Genomic DNA, 12,840 nt, shown 5'->3' with positions numbered 1-12,840 from the left:
TAAGCAAACTCATTTAGGGAGAATGTGTGCCAATTAGGCACAAATGGGCAATTAGAGGAAGTAGACAATATAGGAGAACAAAACCCTCACCACGAGGGGTGGGGGTGGGGTGAGAAATGTCTTAGGTCACAGGGTCCAGGCAGTTCAGCCTGAAGTCACACTCGGTGTGACTCTAGAGGACCTTGTCCTGCCTCTCACCATCCTGGTTACCTGGAAGGGTCAGCAGGGGTTTCCTCCTTTCAGACAGGAGGAATCTTGATTTTGACAGTGGGAGTAAAGACGGTGCTCAAAATACAAAATCTGTCTGCTGTTCTCTAAAGCAGGGGCCGAAGGGGGCACTACAGTTAGTGTCAAGTCGACACTGTCCGCATGTGCTGCTGCCTTTATTCTTGCATGGCATCTTCAGCCACAGCAGTTCACAGTGGCCCCTCGCTGCTCTCGCGCCCTGCAAGCAAGGAGGCCGGGGTGAGCAACGTAAATGCATTATCGCACTGAGCTTCCGCAGTCCAGTTTTCTTTATGTCCATACGGATCAGTGAGTGTTGGTTTTATTTAAATAGTTTCCTAGATGTAGAATTTACGTACCATACAATTCATCTATTTAAAGTACACACTCAGGTTTTTGCACTCACAGCATTGTGCCCATCGCCATAATCTGATTTTTGGAGCACTTTTATCATCTCAAAGGAAAACCAGGGGCTGAGGTGATGAGAGTGCTAACTGCTCTTGCAGAGGGCTGGAGTTCAGCTCAGTTCCCAGCACCTGTGTCAGACGGTTCACAGTTGCCTGTAACTTTAGCTCCAGAGGATGTGACTCTGTCTTTGGGCTTCCGTTAGCACCTGTACATAGATGCACATACACATAAATAAAAACAGACTAAATCTTTAGAGAAAAGAAAGAAAGAAGATCCATTTTCAGTAGAGGTTGCCCCCTCTCTACCCCAGATAGGTCTGAGGCAACTGTTGGTCTCCTTTCTGTCACCTTCCATTTATGTATTGTGGACATTTTTTTGTGAATGTGATCATGCACTATGTGACTTTTGTGACTTTTGTGACTTTTGAATTCATTTATCAGATATCTTCAAGGTCCATTTGGTGGTTTAAATGAAAATGTCTGACAAAGGCTCTTACTTACATTTGAATGCTTGGTCCTAGCTGGTGGAAGTGTTTGGGAAGGATTGGGGGTGTGGCCTTGTTGGAGGTGTCACTGGGGGTGGGCTCACATTATTCCAACCAGCTCTCTCTTCCCTGTGGTGGTTCTCTCAATATATAAGGTCTTGGCTACTGTTCCAGCTCCATGCCTCCCTGCCTGCGTGCCTGCCAGCTAGCATCGTTCCACTAGGATGGTCCAGGACCCTAACCCTCTGGAGCCATGATCCCCTAATTAAATGATTGAATTCATAAGCTGCACGGCCATGGTGCCTTGTCACAGCAGCAGAAGGTAACTAAGAGTCCATCATGCCTGTTACGGGTTTCCTCAGTACAGCATGCGTCTTTATGCTGAGTAATAGTCCATGTTACAGATATGCTGCTTGCCGTTCATGAGCTCATGGTACCTGTGCAGTCTGTGATGAATAATTGTTGGGATAATCTCTTGTGCACTGTGGTAAAAGCGTCACCTATCAACGAAGAGCGGAAAGGCCTACAGCGAGGCAGGAGAGAACAGGCAGGACTTTGTGGCGGAGTTGGGTGCTGGGGATTCGTCACCTAGAGATGGAGGAAGTTGACTGGGATTCTAACATTGTAGCTAAAAAGCCACCGTCTAGCTCAAGTCCTGAAGACTCGCTTTATTCCCCTTACAATAGTCACACACTTTTAGCTTTTGATTTGAGTCTGCTATCAATCTTAATTGCTTTTGCTTCTACAGACTCTCACCTCATCTCTTCCGTGTAGATAACTGTACGCAGCTGCTGTGAGTTGTCCTGATGCTGGTGAATTCTGATGTTAATTTGCTTCCTCCAGAGGGGCAACCACAGAAGAGCAGTCCATCGCATCCTTAGGCGATCTCATGTGAACCTTCTCCCCCATTTACTGGTCAATAAAGGCTAGAGCCTGTGATTGGCCAGTGGAGGGGAAAGGTGGAGTGGGAGGTCTTTGAGAGCCTGTGATTGGCCAGTGGAGGGGAAAGGTGGAGTGGGAGGTCTTTGAGAGCCTGTGATTGGCCAGTGGAGGGGAAAGGTGGAGTGGGAGGTCTTTGAGAGCCTGTGATTGGCCAGTGGAGGGGAAAGGTGGAGTGGGAGGTCTTTGAGAGCCTGTGATTGGCCAGTGGAGGGGAAAGGTGGAGTGGGAGGTCTTTGAGAGGGGGGGGAGGTGGAGAGAGAAGTATGAGGAGGGAAGGAGAAAGGACAGAAGAGGAGGAATCCAAGATGGAGCAGAACCACGTGGCCAGGAGAAACTGCCGCTAGCAAAGGGTCTCATTGCTGGGGAATAAGTTAGTGTAGTTGCCAGTTCTGCCGGATCTAGGGTTATCGCTTATAAATATAATAACTGGGTTGTGTGATCTTTGTACAGGACTATCGGGGTTGGAAATTACTGCAACATGTAGCCATCCATCCATTCATTCATTCAACCCAGAGTCACTTGGAATAGTCCGTTTTCTCGGAACCCTCTCGCCATGATTACCTGGAATCAGTGTTAATGGGGGAATCAGGAGGGTTCATTTGTGGAATCTCCTCTCCATCCTGTTGGTCCAAATGTCCATTCTCAGCACAGGACACATCTGCCAGGATTTCTGTGGATGGCAGTGTGATTGTTCTTGTCCAAGAGGTGAAGGCAGTAGGATCAGAAGTTCAAGGTTATCCTTGCTGGTAGAGTGAGTTCCAGGCCGTCTCAAGCCATGGGAGACTCTGTCTCAAACAAACAAAGCAACGACATCAACAAAAAATCCAAAAGTGCAAAAGAGCAACACGCCGTGATACTCAAAAGGAATTTTGGGTTGGGTGTGATTCAAGGACATATGAACAGCACAGTCTGGGGTTGGATCCCTGTCCTTGATAACACTTATCAGTATTGATAAGCCAGCCAAATGGCTTCACATCTTTCGGTAACACAATAAAATGTCATCGAAGTTGAATTTCCTGGCAGTTGGTACATACCATAATCCTATTGCTCAGGAAGCTAACGCAGAATGATTGCCAAGAGTTCAAGACCAGCCTGGGCTATATAGTCACATATCACACCAGCCAGGGCCACATACCTCTGGTATCCACAGGTAAGCAGAGCCCATATAGCAGAAACAGAAATGGGGTCAAAGAGAAAGGGTTGTTCCAAGAAGTGTTGCTTCATTATGCAAACTCACAGAGGGACATGCTTGGTCAACAAGAATTAAACTGAAACCCAACTATAAAGAGGGTGCATTTAAAAGGACAAATACATTCTACATCACTCAAGCGAAGATAAAAAGAACCATACCAAAACATCAACCTAAAAGTGAAATTGTATGTGAACTTAAGTGTTAATAACCATCTCCCCATCTTTGAAAGTTTAGATAATTCACTAATTATGATGAAACAAGCTGAATAAAGAAAGCAGTATGTTTAAAATCCATGTCCAAGGATTGGAGAGATGGTTCAGCCTTTTGGAACTCTTGCAGAGGACACAAGAAATATTGTCTGACATCTATGCCTGAGAGTTTACAACTGCCTATAATCCCAGCTCTAAAGGATCCAATGCCATCTTCTGGCCTCTATGGGTACTGCATGCACATGTGCACATACCAACACACAGGTGCTCTCTCTCTTTCTCTCTCTCTCTCTCTCTCTCTCTCTCTCTCTCTCACACACACACACACACACACACACACACACAATTAAATAATTAAAAAACCACCTTTTAAAAAGATGAAATAAAATCAATATCCAAGACCTTTATGTTTCCTCCATAGGGAACATATATTATCTCTTGTTCTATATAGAGCAAACATGTATATACAATATTCCACACTGTGTACGAGCCTCATCAGGTAGCCCTGACTAGCTTATATTTCACTATGACACAGAGGAAAAAAATAAAATACTACATAACTAGCAGCGTGTGGTGGTACACACCTCTATTCCCAGCAATCGTGAGGAGACGCAGGTAGATCTCAGTGAGTTAAAGGCCAACCTGGTCTACACAGAGAGTTCTGGCACTGCCCAGGCTATATTGAGACTCTGCCTCAAAAATAACCAACCAGATAGATAGATAGATAGATAGATAGATAGATAGATAGATAGATAGATAGATATTACAGAACCCTGGGTCAAAGAGAAAATCCAAATCCAGTTAGGGAAATAAATAACTATATAATATTTGTGGAATGGGCTCCAAAGCTTTCAGAACCAAACAGAAAATCAGCATCCCCGCATCATGCTATTAATAAACAGAGCAGAAGTGCGCGAGTTCCCAATTCCAGTCAGTAACTTCAATAAAGAACATCAAATAGAGAGGAGAAACCGACAGTGATAAAAAGCGGGAGTTAATTAATTAGACAGCAGGCACTCCGTAGGACTGATAAGTACCTTTAAGAGCCGGTCCTTTGGGGGGTGGGGGGGACAGCCATAGTATAGAACATATTGTGACCAGTTTAACAGGACAAAATGAGAGGCACGGAGCTCCGTAAAATTATTAATGAGCAAATGGGCTGATCAAAATGGTGTTTAGCGAAAGACGCCTAAACTCTTCAGAAAGTCTGACTCTTGCTCTATGTGTAGCTCTACTTCATTAATTTGTGTTAGCATTTTGTCTAAGCTCCGCCCCACGGTTACCTGGCAACAGTCAAGCATGCCTGACTCACTATAAAAGGGACTGCTTGTTCCCTCTGTCTTGCTCTTGCCTTCTTGCTTCCTCTCTCTCCCCCATTCCCCCCTCCCCTTGCTCTCCACATGCTCATGGCTGGCTTCTAGTTCTCTTCTTTCTATCTATCTATCTATCTATCTATCTATCTATCTATCTCTATATCTCCCTGCCTTTCTCTGCCTCTACTACCCTCTCAACTCCCCTCCCCATGCCCTAAATAAACTCTATTCTATACTATACTGTCCTGTGGCTGGTCCCTCAGGGAGAAGGGATGTCTCAGCATGGACCCACAGAGACACCCCTTTCCCCCAGACCTCACCACACATCCACCAAAACATATCCCCTCTCTCTTTACCTTTTTATAAACACAACCATTTGTGCTGCAGAACTTTTGTCTGTCAGGACCAGAGAGATGGCTCAGTGGTAGGAGCACTGGGTACTCTTGCACAGGACCAAGGTTCAGTTCCCAGTGCCCACATGTTAGCTCACAATCATCTGTAACGCCAGTTCCAGGCGATCTGATGGCCTCTTCTGACTTCGGCAGCCATCGACCACTCGAGTGGTACACAGACATATATGCAGGCAAACGCTCATGCACATTTAAAACAGTAAGACAAAACAAACCATCAAGTCTAATTTCCGTACCCAGATACTCTTACATGCAGAGGGCCCGTCTTTTGGCGTTCCTAAGAGTGTTGAGCGTGAGCCATAAAGTAGGAACAGGGTGAGGTGAAGCCTAGGAAGGGAAGGGAAAAGAACGAAATAAGACAGAAATGGACGAGAAGGCCACGCCACAGGAAAGTCACGCCATACCCAACCGTAGATCCAGGTCACTGTGAGGGGTTAGCATGGACAACAAACGTGAGACACTCCCAGAATTAAAAGGAACATGATGAAAACAATGCTGAATCCAAGAAGGACGGATAGATAGGAGCTGTTGGTTTACAGGAAGACAGGGGAGCCAGGAAATAGGAGCCTCCTACTCAACGGACGTGTAGCAAGCTGTCTCCCGTGTGCCAGGGCTGCTGTAAGTGCTGCGTGGTCTATGCTGAGAGTATAAATCATGGCTATTACATACAATGCACAGAGACCAGACACATATGTGCACATAGACACATATAAAGATGCAGGCAGGCAGGCAGACAGACAGACAGACAGACAGAGTCAGAAACACACACACACACAAGTGGTGCCCAGCGTAGCGATGTGGTCTGTGATCCTGGTGGCATCCACCAGAAGATTTACAGGAACGGGATGGGCTGGCCAGAACAGACCTGAGCTGCTGGCCGCTGTTCAGCATCTCTGAGGCTTAGTCAGCCTCAGAGGGGACTGATGTTGTCAGTGACTCAGCACGGTCCCTCACACATCGACAAAAGGCAACACGATTATTAATAAAATCATTCATATTTACTGCCGATGCATCTTTTAAAAAAAAACACATGAAGGAAAGAGCACATTCCAGAGGAACCAACAAAAATCATATCCCAAGCCTTCCGCAAGCAAGCGAGACTGTTTCCAAATGAGTTTAGTGACTTACAAAAGACGTTCATTAACATTTAAATGGGCCCCGAATCAAAAATGCTAAACTCCAAGCTTCAAATGCCGGCTGAGCCAGGAATGTTTTTGAGAAGTGGAATTTGAGCTCTCATCACATGCTCCTCACGGGGCCTGGATGTTTCCCTTCTAGAATCAATTTTTCTCCCGCTGCACAGAGGAAAGCAGCGGGCATGCATGTGCTCGGCAACCTCCCTCCTCTCTACCCCGCCTCGTATTTTACATTGCCCGGAGCCCAGCTAATAGGAGCCATCTCCAGGGACATTATCTGACCTCCTCCACCTGCCATCTGAGGAGCTTTCAGATGTTTAAAGTGTCAGGCACACCGTTGTCCCAGAAAATGGCTTTACCTAGCAATTTACCAACTTCTACAAAATCATTTCTTCCGAACACCCACAGTGCTTTGTGAAGGAGCAACACAGCTGCAGAGGTGATCCAGCCGTGGCGTGACTGCCCAGATGGATCAGATCTTTGAGATCTGATCTCGTTGAAGATAAATTAGGTAGGAACGGGCAAAATAGTTCTGTGAAAATAATCGTGTCTGGTGCGTTTTTAATTGACATCAGACTCATGTTGTCCTCTGACCTCCACATGTGCACTTTGGTGTGTGTGCCTGTACCCGTGCACAAAAATACAATAATGCAATTACGTAGCGAATGACCAGTTGGTAAAGTTTCTGTTGCTCATAAAGAACTAATGACAAAATAGGGTGTCAAAAGCCTGGATGGTACCGATGGACTGTGTGCAACCGCAGCAGCAGCATAGGATGGGCAAAGTCTAAAACAGTTTGGAATGGTGGCTGACAACTTTCTTACGTAAGTCAACAAATAAACTCTTTTTCCCTACGTTGCTTCTTGTCAACAGCACACGGAAGAGTAGCTGATATGCCACGCCCCCACCCTCTTTTTATAAGTTATACTCAGTCATGAACCCACAGCTTAAAAGAAACCCTGACCCAGATGAAAACTCTGGTGTTCTGGTGGTACAAAGGATGTAGGAAAGGCCAGCCCGGTAGGAGATGGGGAGGAGTCAGGGGGAGTTCCCAGGTGTCCTCAACCTGGTCCGCGGGAAGTTCTGTGAGTCCTGGGGCCGCAGAGCAAGGCTCTTCCCTCTTGTGCTGAAGAGTCAGGCAGCAGAGAAGCCAGCCCTGGCAGGTGCTGGCCGTGGAGAAGAATCCTCAGCTGGGTGTGTGGGGGCACCATTTACCTGCTGTAGCTGCGATGAAACCACGGATTCTGCAGCTGCACTGGGCGGGGCTTAGATGCCGCACGTTGGCGCGGGGTGTTTGGCTCCATGCTTTATCATTGTTGCAGCCGTTACTTGGTTTGTTTGGATTTGACCTGATTTAATTCACAGCTCTGAAATTCTACAATTCTCAGCCACAGAACCGCAGTCCGCTTGATTTTAGGGACTGGGTTATAAATTATCCCATTAGACTGGAAGTAGCCCCTAAATCACACCCTCAGCTGGCGAAAGCAATCTTCAGCTCAGAAAAAGAAGAAAAAGAAATCTCGTCACACACAAAAAAGGAAGACACAGTGACTCTGCCCACCACTGGTGAAACCCAGAAAGATTAGCACTGCAGCTGTTCCCCACTTTCTCTCCAGCGCCACTCCCCAGAGCCCCTTCCCCCCCACCCCCAACATCTCCTTCCTCTCCCTCTGCAAGCCCTACCCCACCCCCAGGAGGTTTTGCCTAATAATAGCCAGTGAGTCTCATGCTAAAGCTCCCGCTGCGAACTTTTCTCCAGGTAGGTGTTTTAGTTACTGTCCTGCTATGATAAACACCGACCTTGGCAAGTTGCAGAAGGAAAGGTTTAGGGCCTAGAGTTGTGGATTGGAGTCCACGTTGGAGTAGAGGGAGCGGGTAGCCGTTCAAAGCAGCAGCTCACGTCTCAGATCCCAGACAGAGGCAGAGGAAGCTGGAAGAGGGTGGTGGTAGGCTTTGGAAACTTCAAAGCGACCGCCCTGAGGCAGTTCTCCTCCACTCAGGTCACACTTTCTCATCTTCCCCAAATAACTCCGTCAGCTGGGGCTAAGTATTCAAACATGGGAGCCTATGGGGTCTTTTACAGTAACAGTAGTGCTTGTATCCCTTGGGTGCTGGAGACATAATGCTGCCCGCATAATCCTGAGTGCTTGGAGCACAGTGTTGCCTGCGTTACCTTGGGTGCTGGGGAAACAGTACTGCCTGAATCAACTTAAGTGCTAAGGGCACAGTGCTCCCTGCACTGTCCTGGGTGCTGAGGGCACAGTGCTACCTGAATCACCTGAGGTGCTGGGAACACGGGGCTGCCTGCACTGTCCTGGGTGCTGAGGGCACAGTGCTACCTGAATCACCTGAGGTGCTGGGAACACAGTGCTGCCTGCACTGTCGTGGGTGCTGAGGGCACAGTGCTGCCTGAATCACCCGAGGTGCTGGGAACACAGTGTGAGCCAAGCTGCCCTGCACCTCCACATGAGGACATCTTAGTCTCTTCACTTTCAAAAATTGGTGTAGGGGCTGGGGATTTAGCTCAGTGGTAGAGCGCTTACCTAGGAAGCGCAAGGCCCTGGGTTCGGTCCCCAGCTCCGAAAAAAAAGAACCAAAAAAAAAAAAAATTGGTGTAAGTGTAGGAAAAATGTTTCTATTTAAATCTCTGTCTGCTGCTCTGATAATGATGTCCTCCCAGGTCCCCTAAAGCAAAATTAATTTGGTGAAACAAATCAGTTGTTGTTCCAGCCATTGTTATGGTAATAGAGAAATTAGGTTTTTAATTAAGGCTGAGGAGAATTGAGAGAGTAGAAGGCAAACAAACACCCCCCACCCCCCCACCCCACCCCCGTCGCTGGAGGCAGACAGGACACCCAGAGACATTTCTTACCATATAGCATTCTCTGCCTTAGAGGCAGGGTATCTGAGAGTCCGGGTGACAAGTGACTTCTGTCTTGGAGGTTAGTGTTCACCAGCCTGGCGTGCAGTCATTTAGGGAGGTGTGCTGCTGTGGTCACTGTTGGACAGACAAGGAGGGTGATGTGTAGAGAAGCTGCACAGGGTACCCCAGGTGACTCAGTCTGAGAGGACATCAGCATTCAAATCCCAGAGGTTTGATTCCAAGGTGCTCAGACCACACCCCCAGTCACTGTCAGGACATAAAGGTATCCAGACAGGTCAGGCGTATTTATCATTCACCTTTATTTTTTAAAATAAACTCTGACGACTTTCTTGATTATTGAAGAAACACATGATAATTAAAGGGAGAAAAGGGGGAAGAGAGCAGAAAAAGTAACAAATAAAAATAACAAAAAGGAAAGATATCTTACCATCAGCAGGGACTAGCCATCCCCAGCAAAGACAGCACAACCTCTAAGGAGACAAAATTGATCTCTGGGGGGTGGGGGGGAAAGAGAAAAAAGTATTTCCTATGTCCCCAAAGCACAGAACTTTCCTAAGTACAAAAGCAGACATATAAAGTGTGTGGAGGGATGCTCCTGGGGCTGAACTTGGGAAATCTGTGAAAAGTTTTCTCAGAGGGCTGGAGAGATGGTCACACCAGCAGCAGTGGGCACACGGAAGGAGACAGATACATGGTAGAGAGGTGACCACGTGGTTGGGAGATGGACACGTGGCTAAAGAGCTTGCCACAGACAAGGGAAAGAGAGTTCAGAATTTAGATCCCAGAACCCACAGAATTGCTGGGTGGACCTGTGGCCCACTTGTAATTCCAGTCTTGGATGGTGGAGGCAGGGGTAGATGCCCGAGCAAGCCAGCTAGCTAGAGTTATCTGCCAGCTCTAAGTTTGATTAAGAAATTTTGTATCAAAAGAAACTGGAGAGACAGAGGGGTGGTTAGGAGTTCTTGCTACTCTTTCGGATTCTCAGCACCTACGCCAGGTGGTGATAACGTCTGTCTGAATGATAACAGTTGCAAAGTGGTTATCAGGGCCAGAGAGAAAACTGATGGGAAGGAGCTGGGGAGATGGCTCATTGCTTACCCAGGTTTGATTCCCAGCCCCCATTTGGCAGCTGTAACTCCAGCTCCAGGAGATGTGATGCATCAGGCATGCCCAGTGCATAGACACCATCCCCAGTCAAAACACCCACACCTAAAATACAAAAGTAAAAGAGTCTCTTGTGAGGAAATTTCAAGAGATTCCATTAACCTTGGCCTCATGATTCCTTTGGCAATGTGAAAAGAAACTGTTGGGTTTCAGCCTCAGGACAGAGACGAAGGTGCATATTTCCATAACCAACACAGACCTGGCCTCCAGGTTCTCCCAGCACCCCTCAGTCCCTACCTAGCATACCATGCCATGCCAGGGGATGGGCTGCCCTTCCCCAAGCTGCTCCTCCCTATATGATCCAGACATTTTGGTCTCTCTGTCCTTCTCTCCTCTTCCTCCTCTTCTCCCTCCCCCTCCCCTCCTTCCTTCTCTTTCTCCCCCCCCCGCCCCCCCCCCCGTCTCTCTCCCGTGATGCCTTCCCTAGAACCAGTGAACTTGCCCTCCTGAGCAGTTTCTCAATAAACCTACTTTTATATACATTCTAATCCACCTTGAATTGGCTTCTTCCACCGGTGGAGAAATAACTTATCATGGAGCTTTGGTCAGGGTACCTCAGGCCTTGGCATGCACCCACCCTTGGTCAGGGTACCACGGGTCTTGGCATTCATGACCCCACCCCCACCCCCCACCCCAGGTGTGTGCTAGATGCCCCTTCAAGGACCTGTTTACAAAGTGTGCTTGCTGGGAACTGAGAAACCAAACGCCGCTAACATCAGTGACAGGCGATCGACCATTGGCAGCAACCAAACAGCAAGAAGAAAGGCTGAGCGGCTGTCTCTAGGAATCTCACTGGCGATTTCTCCCGGGTAGAGGCCAGAGGCTGATGTTGGGTGACTAAGACTGCTCTCCACCTTCCGATACAGCGCTCACTGAATCAGTGTGTGTAGTACAGAGGGAAGGCCCAGTAACTACTTGCTCTGGGAATTCTGCTTCCTCAGCGCTGGGATCACAGACTGGGCACCCCTCCTGCCCAGCACTGAGCCTCTCCTCTACCAGTGCCGGGGACCCAAATTTTGGCCCTCCTACTTACGCAGCGAGTGCATTACTCTCTGTGCTGTATCTGTATTCTCCGAGAGGCAAGAGCCGGTATTTTCTGTTTAGCTCAGACTTCCCTCACTGTCGTCCGGAAAGACAATACCTAAGCACCCAGTCCTGCTGTCTGAAGAGGGCTCCGTGAGTCATAAGGCCCTGTCTGGTAGAGCAGCCCACACAAGTGGGGCGGCCTTCCCTTCCTGGGGTCACCGACCACTGTAGAGGCCTTTCAGTACAGCCCACACTCTGGTCCGTCTCAGCTCTGCCCAGTGAAGGGCAGGGCAGGAAAATGTGCTTGTGTCTGGTAAAAGTTCAGCTGGGAAGTTGGCTACAGCGTTGCTATGACAACCAGAGCAGATGCACTCAGAGGGAGCCATGCTCCTTGTGGGAGTGTGGGGTGCGTGTGTGCGTGTGCCCATGAGTGTGTGCAGTCCAGAGAGAGGGCCCATCGTTCTCATCAAGAAGGGGCAGCCACTCCACACAAGGCCCTGGGATTTTACTTAAACCAGCAGCCTTCCTTCCCACTTGGGTACTACCTCAGGCTACCCCGGGCAATTTTAAGACAGCATGAGGCCGATCCTGTTCAAATTGTCTGGATTAACTTTGTGCCTGTGGAAATCCTCCCCTGAGTACTTCTGCCACGTTTCCTGGAAGCTGCTTTTCTCATGATACCTCAGCCAAGTGACTCTGCAGGAAGCCACACACCCATGAACCCCAGGCCTCTCCCTGGGAAGCGCTGTTAATGGAGAGAACCCCTATGCTATGGCTGCTTAAAAGAGTGGATCTATCCTTGAAGGTTAATTTACTTGATCTCTTTGAAGGGATCTAGGATTTCCAAAAGGTGTCTCAGACAGTGCTCATAAAAATTTTTTTCTTTTTGCAACCTTAGTACATTTTCCTGAAATTTTTTACCCACCAGGCATGGGGGTGTATGCCTGTAATCCCAGCTCTCAGGAGGCCAAGGCAGAAAGGTTCGAGGCCAACCTGGGCTTTTTACCCTATCTCAAAAAAGAAAAAAAAAAAAAAGGTAAAAAGGTTTATGTGCTTTGAGTGGTTTTATTTAATATAAAGCTCTTTCCCACTTAGATTAAAGCCCCCTGCAATAATTATTCTAAATTTTTAGGTGGGAAACTCTAAATTATGTGTAACTGAAAAAAGTATAAGAGATATTAGATATTAGAGATTCGACAAATCTGAGGAAAAGGTAACGCTCTGTACAGAACCTCTTTCCTCAGACCCTGGGTCTGTCAAGTACTGGTCTCTGTACAACCATTTCCAGTGGGCTTACCCACAGAACCTTCCACGGTCAGCACATGTGCCACCAAGGGGAGACGCCACTGAACCCCCATATCAGCAGCATGAGGTAGATATGAAGATATCGGTGTTCTCTGCCTCATGGACAGAGAAGTGAAGCCCAGATAAACTTTATCTAAGTCAT

The 12,840-nt window shown here is 47.8% G+C and overlaps 1 long non-coding RNA gene across 1 annotated transcript; it reads right to left on the bottom strand.

Annotated features, from left to right (window-relative positions):
• Positions 1-288: 288 nt before the first annotated feature.
• On the bottom strand, positions 289-12,554 carry LOC102550045 (uncharacterized). The gene is made up of 5 exons (XR_005488573.2): positions 11,401-12,554; positions 10,302-10,412; positions 9,192-9,317; positions 2,621-8,249; positions 289-445 (listed from the first exon to the last, which is right to left on the bottom strand). It is a non-coding gene; the product is annotated as an uncharacterized LOC102550045 (long non-coding RNA).
• Between the last annotated feature and the right edge of the window lie 286 nt (positions 12,555-12,840).

The sequence above is a fragment of the Rattus norvegicus genome, chromosome 8 (genome assembly GCF_036323735.1).
Source record: "Rattus norvegicus strain BN/NHsdMcwi chromosome 8, GRCr8, whole genome shotgun sequence".
Classification (NCBI taxonomy): domain Eukaryota; kingdom Metazoa; phylum Chordata; class Mammalia; order Rodentia; family Muridae; genus Rattus; species Rattus norvegicus.
The sequence above is the reverse complement of the archived record's forward strand: the minus strand, read 5'-3'. Positions and strand labels throughout refer to the sequence as shown.